Source organism: Scyliorhinus torazame, chromosome 4, assembly GCF_047496885.1.
Source record: "Scyliorhinus torazame isolate Kashiwa2021f chromosome 4, sScyTor2.1, whole genome shotgun sequence".
In the NCBI taxonomy this organism is placed as follows: Eukaryota; Metazoa; Chordata; class Chondrichthyes; order Carcharhiniformes; family Scyliorhinidae; genus Scyliorhinus; species Scyliorhinus torazame.
Window position 1 is genome coordinate 201370317 of NC_092710.1, and position 12135 is coordinate 201382451.

A 12135-nucleotide genomic window follows, 5' to 3' on the forward strand; every position below is an offset into this window, starting at 1 on the left:
CAGGTTCTACCGTACAACCTCTAATATCAGAACACAGTGGTTTACCACAGTCACCTTGATCATTTCTTCTGCTGTGAGCAATGCGGCGTCCCCTGGTGCCCCAGTCTCTGCTTTCCTTACAGTTCCTGCGCTGACTTTTCCACTCACCAGCGGACTCTCATTTACCCCCTTTTTCACGGCTGTTTTTTTTCCAAACTTGGACATTTCTCCTCCCTGTGCCTTCTTACAGCTTTTTCAGCCTCCGTTGCCCCCAGGACCGGGCATTAATTTAACCAAAATTTCTATTCCCGAGCGGGAGCCCTCCAGTGTGCAGCTGCCTCCCACCCACCGTCACCGGAAGTCCTGATAAAACCATTGTTGATTGTCCTAAAAAACCATCTGGTTCACCAATGTCCTTCAAGGAAGGAAATTTGCCATCCTGACCTGGCCTGGCATACATGTGACTCCAGATCCATAACAGTGTGGTTGACTCTTAACTGCCCCCAAAAAGGACAATTAGGAATAGTAATAAATGCTGGCCCAGCCTGCGACGTCCAGTTAGTTAGAAGGGAAAACCTGCAGCTGCATGATTGATCAAGATCATTTGAGATTTCATTAGTTTTGTAATGCATGCAGGAAAGAACCAGATGTTACTGTTAAATATCAAACTGGTTGCTTTTGTAAATGCTCTGGGAGAGCCTTCAAAATGCTTCTTACTTGAAATAGTTGAGTGTCTGAGACATTTAGCATGATAAAAGATCAAAGCATTTGCTCTTACACCAGATTATATTTGTCTATATATGTGTTTCTGGAACAGACCTCTTCATTCACCTGAGGAAGGAGCAGCGCTCCGAAAGCTAGTGACATCGAAACAAACCTGTTGGACTTTAACCTGGTGTTGTAAGACTTCGTACAGATTATATAAGCACTTCCTTTTTGATTATGCAAATAACTGTCATGTTGATTGTGAGATAGCACGTCAGGTTGTCGGGTGTTTTTTCTCAGTATTTCTAGTAACCAATCCACTGTATTTTATAAAAGAATACTTAGTGCTTTTCTGAATATATTCACTCGCAACATCACATGCGGTGCTTGTAGAAATACTTCCAGTATTATAACACAATTGAATATCCTGTATGTGGAATTAAAGGGATTTATAGAGTATCAAATCATTCTACACTCAATAATAGAACATTTGTAAATGTTTTTTACTTTGGTACAAAAATGCCGCAGCTGCATGCAAACAGTTACATCTAAATTTTTAGATAGTCAGGTAAAAGGATCTGAGGCAGCGACTGTTTTGACCAATAGAACACGTCAACTCTAAATTTGAGATAATTCATATATTTTTCTGCATATATAATAATATATATCAAGCACACACAAAACCACAATGCCGTGAGTATATATTGTTTAAAAAGGAATAAATTCATACCACAATAATTTGATGTTTTCTACCATCAGAGAGCAAGGCAGCCAGAAAAATGGTAGCATTAAACAGCACCAGAAAAAAACAGTGTAAGTAAAAAATTCAAGCTTGAACATGTGGGTAAAACGTGTATATATTTCCCTCTAATTCTCCTGGCTGCTCAGTCGGTTAAAGCAATGAGAACCTGAATCAGAAAAATTGAGAATATTACACCTCCACATCCTGATTGCTATTCAGTGACTGTTGCTCAAATGGGAGGAGAAAAATGTCTCGAGAGATAGTAATGTTGGAAACTTCTACTCTTCCTGGTTGCGAGCTTGGAAGTGGGAAGAGTATGTAACTAGGTGAGGTAGTTGCAAACCGGAACCTTCTTGCCTCCACCAGAATTAAGTTCTGGGTGGGAAGACCCGTGGTTGGCCTTTTGACCCCGCCATCTATTGAGGCCCTTAAGTGGCCAATCAATGACTGCTTAAGGGCCTCATCCTGCCACTGCTAGTATTAACTTGGCTGCAGGCGGACCTGTCGCCACTGGTGTGCATGGCAGCTAAAACCATACAGCAGCTTTTCACCTCTAGTGTGGGGTACAATGATCAAAGGCACTCGGTTGAGGGACTAGACATTGGGAAAGCGGGGACATGTTGCGAGCCCTGCCCTTGCGGCTCAACCCCCCACACCTCTATCCCTGAGATCCCCACCTCAAAACCACTTCCTTACATTACGTGTTTGTGGCCAGGGTCGTTCTGCAATCCTTGGGCTTGGTGCCTATCCATCTAACAGTGGCAACCCCTGTGGCTCTGCAGAGCATTAGAACTGCTAGCCTCTGATTGTCTGGTAGCTCTCGGTAGGCAATTCTTCAGGCCCTGGGGCCTAGATTCCAGGGGAAGGTCCACTCTTGGCCTTGCCACTGCCTGATTGGCATGTGCTTTGGTGGGCCTTCGTGGAAAGAGGCAGTGCGGATCTCTTGGCGGCTGTCCAGCAGTGAGTGAGTCCCCCATGCCCAAACAAGATTCCACTCCTCAAGTGCGACAGTTCAATTGAATATATTTGCTCTACAATGTTCTCTTTACTTCACATAAGCTTATGATCCCACTAAAAATTCAGTCTAAATTTAGATGGATAATGATTTCCGCTCCTTAACGTAAGATGGGATGTTAGATGGGGTAGGATTGCACTTCGGTTGTAATGTTCCACACTGAACAACTTCCCAATTTGATTTCGGTTTTCCAGTTAATCAAATTTTAGTGAGCATTTAAAAATGGAGATAGTTGTAAACAATACTGATTCTTTTATCTGTGCTTTAGAGCGATTAATAAGCTGTGTGTGGGGGCAGATCTTTTGTTTTGACATGGCAACATAAACTTCTGCTTTATTGACATTAAGCACAGGCCACAGGTCTGGAGGAACAATCCCCATTGTTGATGTCAGTTGAATTTCACAATGTTTAGTTGGGGTGGTTCTATACAAAACCTACTCCCATACTTCTCTAAATAAACAATAAATTAGAACAAAAAAATTGTAGCAATAGTGATACTATCAGATGAGGTAATTAGATAGAATATACTTTCTGCATGATCTCATTATTTCGCAGCATGTAACACTTACAAAACTGATATTCTGTTTAAGAATTCAGATGAGCGTTTAGATGACTAATGATTTATGCATCAAACATTGCAGGTGGTTTGACATTATTTAATGTCCCGAGAGAGTTAAGGAGCCAGAAGTGAAACATCTGAAGCAAATAAAACTGCATTGTGTCTGATCTAATGGAAAAACAATCCTTCAGGAGATTCAACTAACACTAGAATCAAAGTGTTGGTCCTGCTGAGAAAACTGGCGAGAATCTTGCCAATGGCGGGAAAACTCACCGAATATTCAGCCTCTTTCACAAATTTTTTTTTCCCTACATGACTCACATCATGCTCATAGAACATACAGTGCAGAAGGAGGCCATTCGGCCTATCGAGTCTGCACCGACCCACTTTAGCCCTCACTTCCACCCCCTATCCCCGAAACCCAATAATCCCTCCTAACCTTTTTGGTCACTAAGGACAATTTATCATGGCCAATCCACCTATCCTGCATGTCTTTGGACTGTGGGAGGAAACCGAAGCACCCGGAGGAAACCCACGCAGACACGAGGAGAACATGCAAACTCCGCACAGACAGTGACCTCATGGCGGCTTGACTCTTGAGACGGTCTTCCCGGGAAAACTTAATCTGTGTAACCCATGGGCCACTCCTTTTAAACTCCTCCACAGCACTCCCCTGCATTTTCTCCAAGTCCCAGTTGGGAGGATGACTGTCAGGAAGACAGCACCATGATTCATAGATAGATTCCTCACCAAACCCCTGGATGGTGTGGAGCAGTGACGTGGCATCCTCTACCCGCGATCGCGCGGATAACCATTAACCAAGGTCACCACCCCTGCCTGGGAGGCAGTGGCCACGATAGTGAGTGCAAGCTCGTTTCATAAGAGGACGGGGCAATAGTGCCGGAAGAAGGTGACTGACTGACCTTTTTTGTGCAGCCAGGCCATGCCGGTCTCCTAATGTCTTCCGCTACACCCATCGCACCTCCACGGTGATCTCTCACTGAGCCACCTCATGAATTCCCAACACATGTCATCACCAGCCTCCCCACTTCCCATGGTGTCCCCCAGTAAATAATCTGATATCCCTGCTCCCACTCACCTCCCATGCATGTCAGCCTTCATCACCATGTGACCTGGCAGGACTCCGGCCTACACTCTCCCCATCTGTCTCATTGCAGGACAAACTGGGGCACAGCCTGTCGGAGTTATGCCCGAGCTGTGTAGCCCAAAGGCCTACGAGGAGAGAGCTGGCTGGTGAGGAACAGGAACACACCTGTGCAGAAGGCAAGATGGGGAAGGCAGACAAAAGTGTGAACCCTCAACACATCCAACCATGGTGCAAGTCTCACATGAGTTAACTTTCTCCCATCATTTATCCCCTGTGATGCATTAATGCCATATTGCTTCCCTTGCAGGTCAATCAGACGACCACCCTCGTGCTCACTAGAGTCCACAGACCAGAGCAACTCTGAGGGAGACATCTCAGAGATGAGCATCGAGGAGACGTCACAGCTGTCACTCACACCCTCCACCAGTGCAGATACTCACACCTCAGTGGGATTAACTAGTAGGCAGGCATCTAGGTCACTCACTGGTGAGCATCTCACAGCTGAAAATCCACAGTAGGTGGAGGAAGGAACATCCCAAGGGACCAGCACTCTGAGGGATACCAGAGCCCAGGACTGAGCCGGTGCAGACTCAATGGGTCGAACAATCTCCTTCTGCAGTGTAGGGATTCTATGAAATTCCATGTGGTGTCCTCCATGTCCTCTTGATTTAGCTGCTCTCCCCTCTGCAGGGCCAGGTTGTGCAGAGTGCAGCTGACCACAATAAAGTGGAACACTCTCTGGGGGCTGTATTGGAGAGCTCCCTCCGACCGGTCCAGGCAACCACATCTTGAGTAGGCCAATCGCTTGCTTGACCAGCACATGCGTTGGTGAGCCTCGTTGCAGCGAGTCTCAGCGGATGTTTGTGGCCTCCGCAATGCCACCTTCTGAGTGTGTCTCCGAGGAGCCATTCCTCCAGCTGCTGCTCTCCATCAAATACGGCTGGGATATACCCCACAAATGTAACTATCATGGATGCATCCTGGGAAATTGGCACACCCCTGCATTATGCGCATCGTGTGGTCACAGACGATGTAGACGTTGAGGGAGTCATATCCCTTGCAGTTAAAAAATGGTGCCCTATGCTGCCATGGGGAGCGCAGAGCCGTGCAGGTGCTGTCTGTCGTGTTGGGTGTTCTGGTTCACAAACAAGCCAACAATGCTGGAAGTGGTGTAACGCTATTTTATTAACTGTTCAATGCTAACATACTGTAAACGTGGGTATAAGCAATACCAGCTTATCTGTGGACCCTTTCCTATCACTAGCTATGGTGAGGCACTCAGCACATGGTGAATGTCTGTGATGCAGGCTGTGAGCTCTGTGCTCTGAGCTGGCTGCTGCTAGAATGAGCGGGAACTCTCCTGTCCCCTGTCTTTATAGTGCTTGTGCTCTCACTGGTGATTGGCTGCGGTGTTATGTATGCTGATTGGTCCGACTGCATGTCCATCAGTGCGTGTATGTGATTGCACCATAATGTACTGATGTATATCATGACACTGTCGATGATACTCTGCACCTGGGGCATGCCTGCTATACAGGTGAAGTCCATGGCCCTGGCACTCTGGCTCACCTGGTCCCAGTCCAAGTGATGTACATGTGGGCCCTCGCGAATAGTGCATCTGTGACCTCCCTAATGCACTTCTGCGCTAGGAGATGCTGCAGAGGTTAGCCGTCCAGCCTTGAAATGAGCCGCTGGCACAGAAGTTCAGAGTGCAGTGACTTTCAGGGTCACAGGAAATGAGTGACCATCCAGTCCATGTGGTGCCAACTCTTTCATCATTTGGCACAGGTGGCCAGCGTCCCCCGGGACGGACACAGTCTTCTCTGGAACTGGACCTCTGACATATATGCCGGAAAACTCTTGCCAATAGTGTTTCCTCCGAAGCTCCGCCATCCGTGGCTGTGCTCCTGAAAGATCATGGCCCTGCCTCCCCCTTGTCTTAATATGGCCAGCTTGACTGGCTCCATGATTCTCCCGAATGAAAAGCTGAAATGAAGAGAAAGTGAGCGATTGGGAAGCACTGACCCTCAGCACTGTCGGGATCTGGGACATGCACCCACGTACATCCCCCTCTGTGAGCACCTTTCCACTGAAGCTTACGCCCATCCCTGTCACACAATAGCCATTTCCCCACAGTTGTCCCTCTCAGCTCCACCTTAATGAAACACTTTGACCCTTGAGAGCTTGTGAGTCCGAGATGGACCCACAGCACTGTGCCAGTGAGGAGATGGGGGACATGCCCTCTTTCCCAGAGTGGGCCATAGACTCACGCTTGCCACCCTGAACACCGCCTGGAAGGTGGTAGCGACACAGTCTGTACTGTCATTATCAACAGGAGGAGACAGCTGGTGATTTGGAGGGGTTGGGGTCACTGGTCAGGCCTTTGCCCTGAGAGGAGCAAAGAATCCAAAGGCTGTGTTGCAGGTGTCCTTTGGTTGGGGTGAGCTCTGCTTATTCTCTGCTTCTCTGCAAGGGGCAGTGCTTCTGAGGAATGCCAACACCGGTGGCCTCTGATTTAACTTGGCCACACCCATCCCCTTGATGAAACAGCTGGGGTACGAGGGAGTCCAGGACGGCAGCCTGGGTGGGTTTCCAGATAATCAGAGGCTCTCTGAGCATTCAAAGGACACAGTGAACACCCAGGAGCTTGTGTGCAGCACCAAAAGGGTGTGCTTAAAACACATACTGCAGCAATGGTTGTCTGAGCCAGGCCACCCTGATCCCAAGGGGAACACCCTGGATCCACAGACTTTGCATCAAGTCCCTCTCCGCTACTGCCCCGGCCCTAGCAGCCACTCCCCAGCAAGCCCGACAATGTTTGAGGGTTTTTCAGTGTTTTGTTTAGCCTCCCACTTCCCCTCCGCCGCCTTGGCTCCCAGGCCCCGCCTATAAATGCTTGCACTTATTCACACCTGTGAGACCTCCACTTAAGAGGGGCAGAGCATCACGGAAGGATGGAGCATGATTCTTGCCTTGGGTCACTGTCTGTTCAGTCTGCACGTTCTCCCCGTGTCTGCATGGGTTTCCCCCGGGTGCTCTGGTTTGCTCCCACAGTCCAAAGATGATGTGCAGGTGTGGTTGATTGGCCAGGTTAAAATGCCCCTTAGCGTCCAGGAACGTGCAGGTTATATGGGGTTGCGCAAGCAGGGTGGGCCATTGTAGGGTGCTCTTTCACAGGGTCGATGCAAATTTGATGGGCCGAATGACATTCTTCTGCACTGTAGGGATTTTAAGGTTTCTCTGCAACTCAAATCATGTTGAGTTTAATTCTAAAAAGTACATTCCCGTAATTCAAAAACACAAGAACTGTCATGTTCCATTGCCGATGAGAACCCTTATTCTTGCAGCTATCAATGTTCTTAGCCAGGTATTCATCCAGATCATTTGCACAATCTGTGGACCAGTGATCCCAGAACTTACATTGGGATCATAGACACTGGGTGGGACTCTCCGTTGCCCAACGCTGATGTCATAATCGGCAATCGGGCGGAGAATGGAGCCCAAATCGGAGCCAGCGGCGGTCAGCCATGCTCCACCCCTCCGAAATGGCATCATCGCGTTGTGCACCGCACGCCATTGCAACGGTGTTGGTGCGTCATCGGAAGGCCCTCCAGTGATGCTCCGCCTCTGAAGGGGAGAGGTTTCGACCGCAAAGGACACATGGGTGATTTAGAGATGTGGATCAGAAATTGGCTAGCTGAAAGAAGACAGAGGGTGGTGGTTGATGGGAAATGTTCAGAATGGAGTTCAATTACAAGTGGAGTACCACAAGGATCTGTTCTGGGGCCGTTGCTGTTTGTCATTTTTATCAATGACCTAGAGGAAGGCGCAGAAGGGTGGGTGAGTAAATTTGCAGACGATACTAAAGTCGGTGGTGTTGTCGATAGTGTGGAAGGATGTAGCAGGTTACAGAGGGATATAAAGCTGCAGAGCTGGGCTGAGAGGTGGCAAATGGAGTTTAATGTAGAGAAGTGTGAGGTGATTCACTTTGGAAGGAATAACAGGAATGCAGAATATTTGGCTAATGGTAAAGTTCTTGGAAGTGTGGGTGAGCAGAGGGATCTAGGTGTCCATGTACATAGATCCCTGAAAGTTGCCACCCAGGTTGATAGGGTTGTGAAGAAGGCCTATGGAGTGTTGGCCTTTATTGGTAGAGGGATTGAGTTCCGGAGTCAGGAGGTCATGTTGCAGCTGTACAGAACTCTGGTACGGCCGCATTTGGAGTATTGCGTACAGTTCTGGTCACCGCATTATAGGAAGGACGTGGAGGCTTTGGAGCGGGTGCAGAGGAGATTTACCAGGATGTTGCCTGGTATGGAGGGAAAATCTTATGAGGAAAGGCTGATGGACTTGAGGTTGTTTTCGTTGGAGAGAAGAAGGTTAAGAGGAGACTTAATAGAGGCATACAAAATGATCAGGGGGTTAGATAGGGTGGACAGTGAGAGCCTTCTCCCGCGGATGGAAATGGCTGGCACGAGGGGACATAACTTTAAACTGAGGGGTAATAGATATAGGACAGAGGTCAGAGGTAGGTTCTTTACGCAAAGAGTAGTGAGGCCGTGGAATGCCCTACCTGCTACAGTAGTGAACTCGCCAACATTGAGGGCATTTAAAAGTTTATTGGATAAACATAAAGATGATAATGGCATAGTGTAGGTTAGATGGCTTTTGTTTCGGTGCAACATCGTGTGCCGAAGGGCCTGTACTGCGCTGTATCGTTCTATGTTCTATGTGGTCTTAGCACGTGTGGAACGTGGCATGGCGGCTGCGGACTGTGTTCAGCACCGCCACATTTGGCCGGGATCCATGCCGCTGGCCGGGGGGGCATACGTGAGGGCTGGGGCAGACTGGTGGGAGGTGGCCAGGGGGTGGCCTATGGCATAGCAGGTCCGGTCCGCGCGCGGCTGGCGCCATGTTGTACGGCGCAACCGCTGGAGGTCATTGCCGTGCGCATGCGCGGCTAGGGACCCGGACATTCTCCAGCTGTTTTCACCGCGGGAACCGAGAGTTTCACCCGGTGTCGCTGCTAGCCACTCACCAGTCCTGGAATCGGTGAGGGTTCTGCAGCGCTTTTGGCATCGTAAAACGCCCGTAAATTCTCCATTTGAGCCGGCACTTAGCCGCTGAAATGGAGAATCTAGCCCACTAATGCCTATTGGCCCCAACAGACTCTCCCAAGTTGGCAGCTGCTTCTAAAATAATTATATCATGAAGGAGATCTGCATTTTGTATGTATTGTAATTATTTATATGTTGAAATTATCATAATTGTGCAACCTTTTTATTATTTTAGAACTTATTTTAATGATTGTCTATAATTATGTTATGAATTATGATGACTTGTTTTATTTATTTTGCCATCACAATTCGGCACCTGCTGCCATGATGACTTTACAATAAACAAATTATCTGTCTGTCCATCCATCAGTTTGGGAGGAGTCTGCACAACAATTTATATTTGGATAATTCAATGGTCAGTAATCAGGACAGACTCAATATTTTCCTAACATTGCTATTGCAGAGCCATATTACTGGTTTGTTTAATTTTTTATTTGAATTCATTTTTATCTTGTAAAAAATCAGGTGGGTCACAGCTCCCATTGATACTGGTTCATTCTCAAAGACCCCTTTGAACTACCTTCTGAACTGGGGTGAAGGCAAGTGCTAACCTAAACAAAGGATGGGGACAAAGTAAAGTGGCAGGATAATAACAATAATCTTTATTGGTGCCACAAGTAGGATTACATCACACTGCAATGAAGTTACTGTGAAAAGCCCCTAGTCGCCACACTCCGGCACCTGTTTGGGTACACAGAGGGAGAATTCAGAATGTCCAAGTTACCTAAAAGGCATGTCTTTCGGGACATGAGGAAACCGGAGCACCCAGAGGAAACCCACTCAGACACGGGGAGAACGTGCAGACTCTGCACAGACAGTGACCCAAGCCGGGAATTGAACTGGAGACCCTCCTGGATGCGGTGGAGGAGAGGCGGACGACCCTGTACCCTGATCCCGGCAAGGAGACTGGCAGCCGCTACTGTCTGCCATGCCTGGGTGCAGGTGGCAGTCAGCGCTGTGGGTAACACCCTCCGGACTGGCCAGCAGTGCCGGAAGAAACTGCATGACCTCCTCAGGATGGTCAGGGTGAGTAGGCAACAAACCCCTGGCACTAATCCGTGTCCCACACACCCGTAACCCGACCCTCACCCCTGTAACCTGACCCTCACCCCAGCCGGAAGGCGGCCGGACTTCCACCCTGCATCCCATGCCAGCATCCATATCGGCCATCAGAGCCGGGTGCAAACGGTGTTTACTGTATGTGCGTTCTGGAACACATTGACGTCGCTGTCGAGGCTATGGAGAATTGCAATTTGTCATCAAATCAGCGCCTGCCGCAATTTCATCGTCTGAACCAATTCTCCGCCAAATCGCATTTCCCGTTTTCACCGTCAGCCAACGGAAAATCCCACCCATGATGTCTGGACCCCATAAATCATGAGGGAGGCTGTGCATCACTCTGCCAGTAGCACTCCTGGGATAACAGAGCAGCCGACCAATCACATTAATCAGTAGATCTCTGAAGTGGGAATTCCTCCCAACTGAAGGGTGGAAATCTCACTTCCAGTCAATTCATAAATGCGGGGCAGTTAGCATGCATTCCTGTCATGCTAGAGTGAGACACTTGCATTGGAAAAGGGCAGGGCTTGTGTGGAATAATATGCAGTTACATTTGGGCCTTTTCCACCACAAGTGAGGGAGGATGGTTGCCAATTGGCCCTCCTGCCTACAATCGCTATAAGCCTCTTCCACTCTCACTTTGTTAGTTCTTCGTTGAGCTGTGGTGGAGCGGTGCAGCATGGAAAAATGAAGCAGATTCCTGGCTCCATGCCTACAAGTAGGGACATCAACCACATGCCCTTTTACTGTCCATTAAATTCTAATGAAAGGGGAAAAAAAAGAGCTGCTTTTCTTTGGAATTTCTGAAAACAAATGTCAAAATCAATCCAAACAATTGTTCACCACAATGACTGATGAAGACCAGAGAATACAATTTAAAAATTTAGTAACTCAAGGTGAGATTGAAAGTCTGGCAGAATTGAAGGGTAATAGTGCGTGGAATGAATCAGCTGGTAACATTGGAAAGCACAATATAAATGGCTTTGAGAGACCATCAGTTGTGACCTGTAAAGACAGAATGAATTGAGGAAAACAGAGAGATGATGGGTTGGTGAACACAGCCAGCTTTATTGAGCTAATAGCCTTCATCTTTATGAAACCAAGCCAAATGGTAAAGATTTCACTGACTTTATTCATGGGATCATTTCACTGACGTCTTTTGCTTTTTTTTTTAAACCAGCGTACCATTTGCAGTCAAACTCAAGATGCAAGAGTTGGAAGCAGAAAAGCTTGAAGTTGAGATGTTAAATGTGTGGGAACCAGCTGCACCCCTGATAAGTCCGCTTGTCAGTAATGATGTGAAAAGAAAATAAGTTAATAAACGTGTATCTTGCATGTTGCAAATTCCTTAATTCCATTGTTTTATTTTATAGACCTTTGCTTCCTGAATGTTTATCAGGTTGATGTTTGGTTTATACATAAGTAAATCAGAAACTGCGGTGCTCACTGAATGGAGAGTTGGTTAGGAACAGAACACTTTCCCATTTTGTACTCTCTCAAACCCCCCCCCCCCCCCCCCCCCCCCCCCCCGACGCCAGTCCAGAGTTTTGGCCCTGGGTCAGGTTCGCAGATTCCCAGCTCAATGAATCCGACCTTGAAACATTTCCACTTGCAGCGCGAAATTTGGGCCGAGGTTGGAGAGTCAGGGCAGGAGTTGGCGGCTTAAATAGGGTGGGCGACCTCAGAATGATGAGAGGGGGCTGCATGCAACACCTGCCTCTATGTTCCAGCCTTGTATTTATATAACTAAAGGAAACAGAAAACACCTCTCCAGCTCTCACCCCTCACTCACCCACACACTCCTTATGCTGCACCAATGCCAACCTATGCTTCTCTACCTACCACTCATAG

General features: G+C 47.8%; 1 long non-coding RNA gene across 1 annotated transcript in view; it reads left to right on the plus strand.

Moving 5' to 3' along the window:
- Positions 1 to 11628, plus strand: part of LOC140410696 (uncharacterized) — a 61529-nt gene extending 49901 nt beyond the window's left edge. Inside the window, exons 2-3 of the long non-coding RNA XR_011940706.1 lie at positions 1444 to 1497; positions 11465 to 11628. This is a non-coding gene — a long non-coding RNA (uncharacterized lncRNA). The remainder of the gene's footprint in view (positions 1 to 1443; positions 1498 to 11464) is intronic.
- Positions 11629 to 12135: the final 507 nt, after the last annotated feature.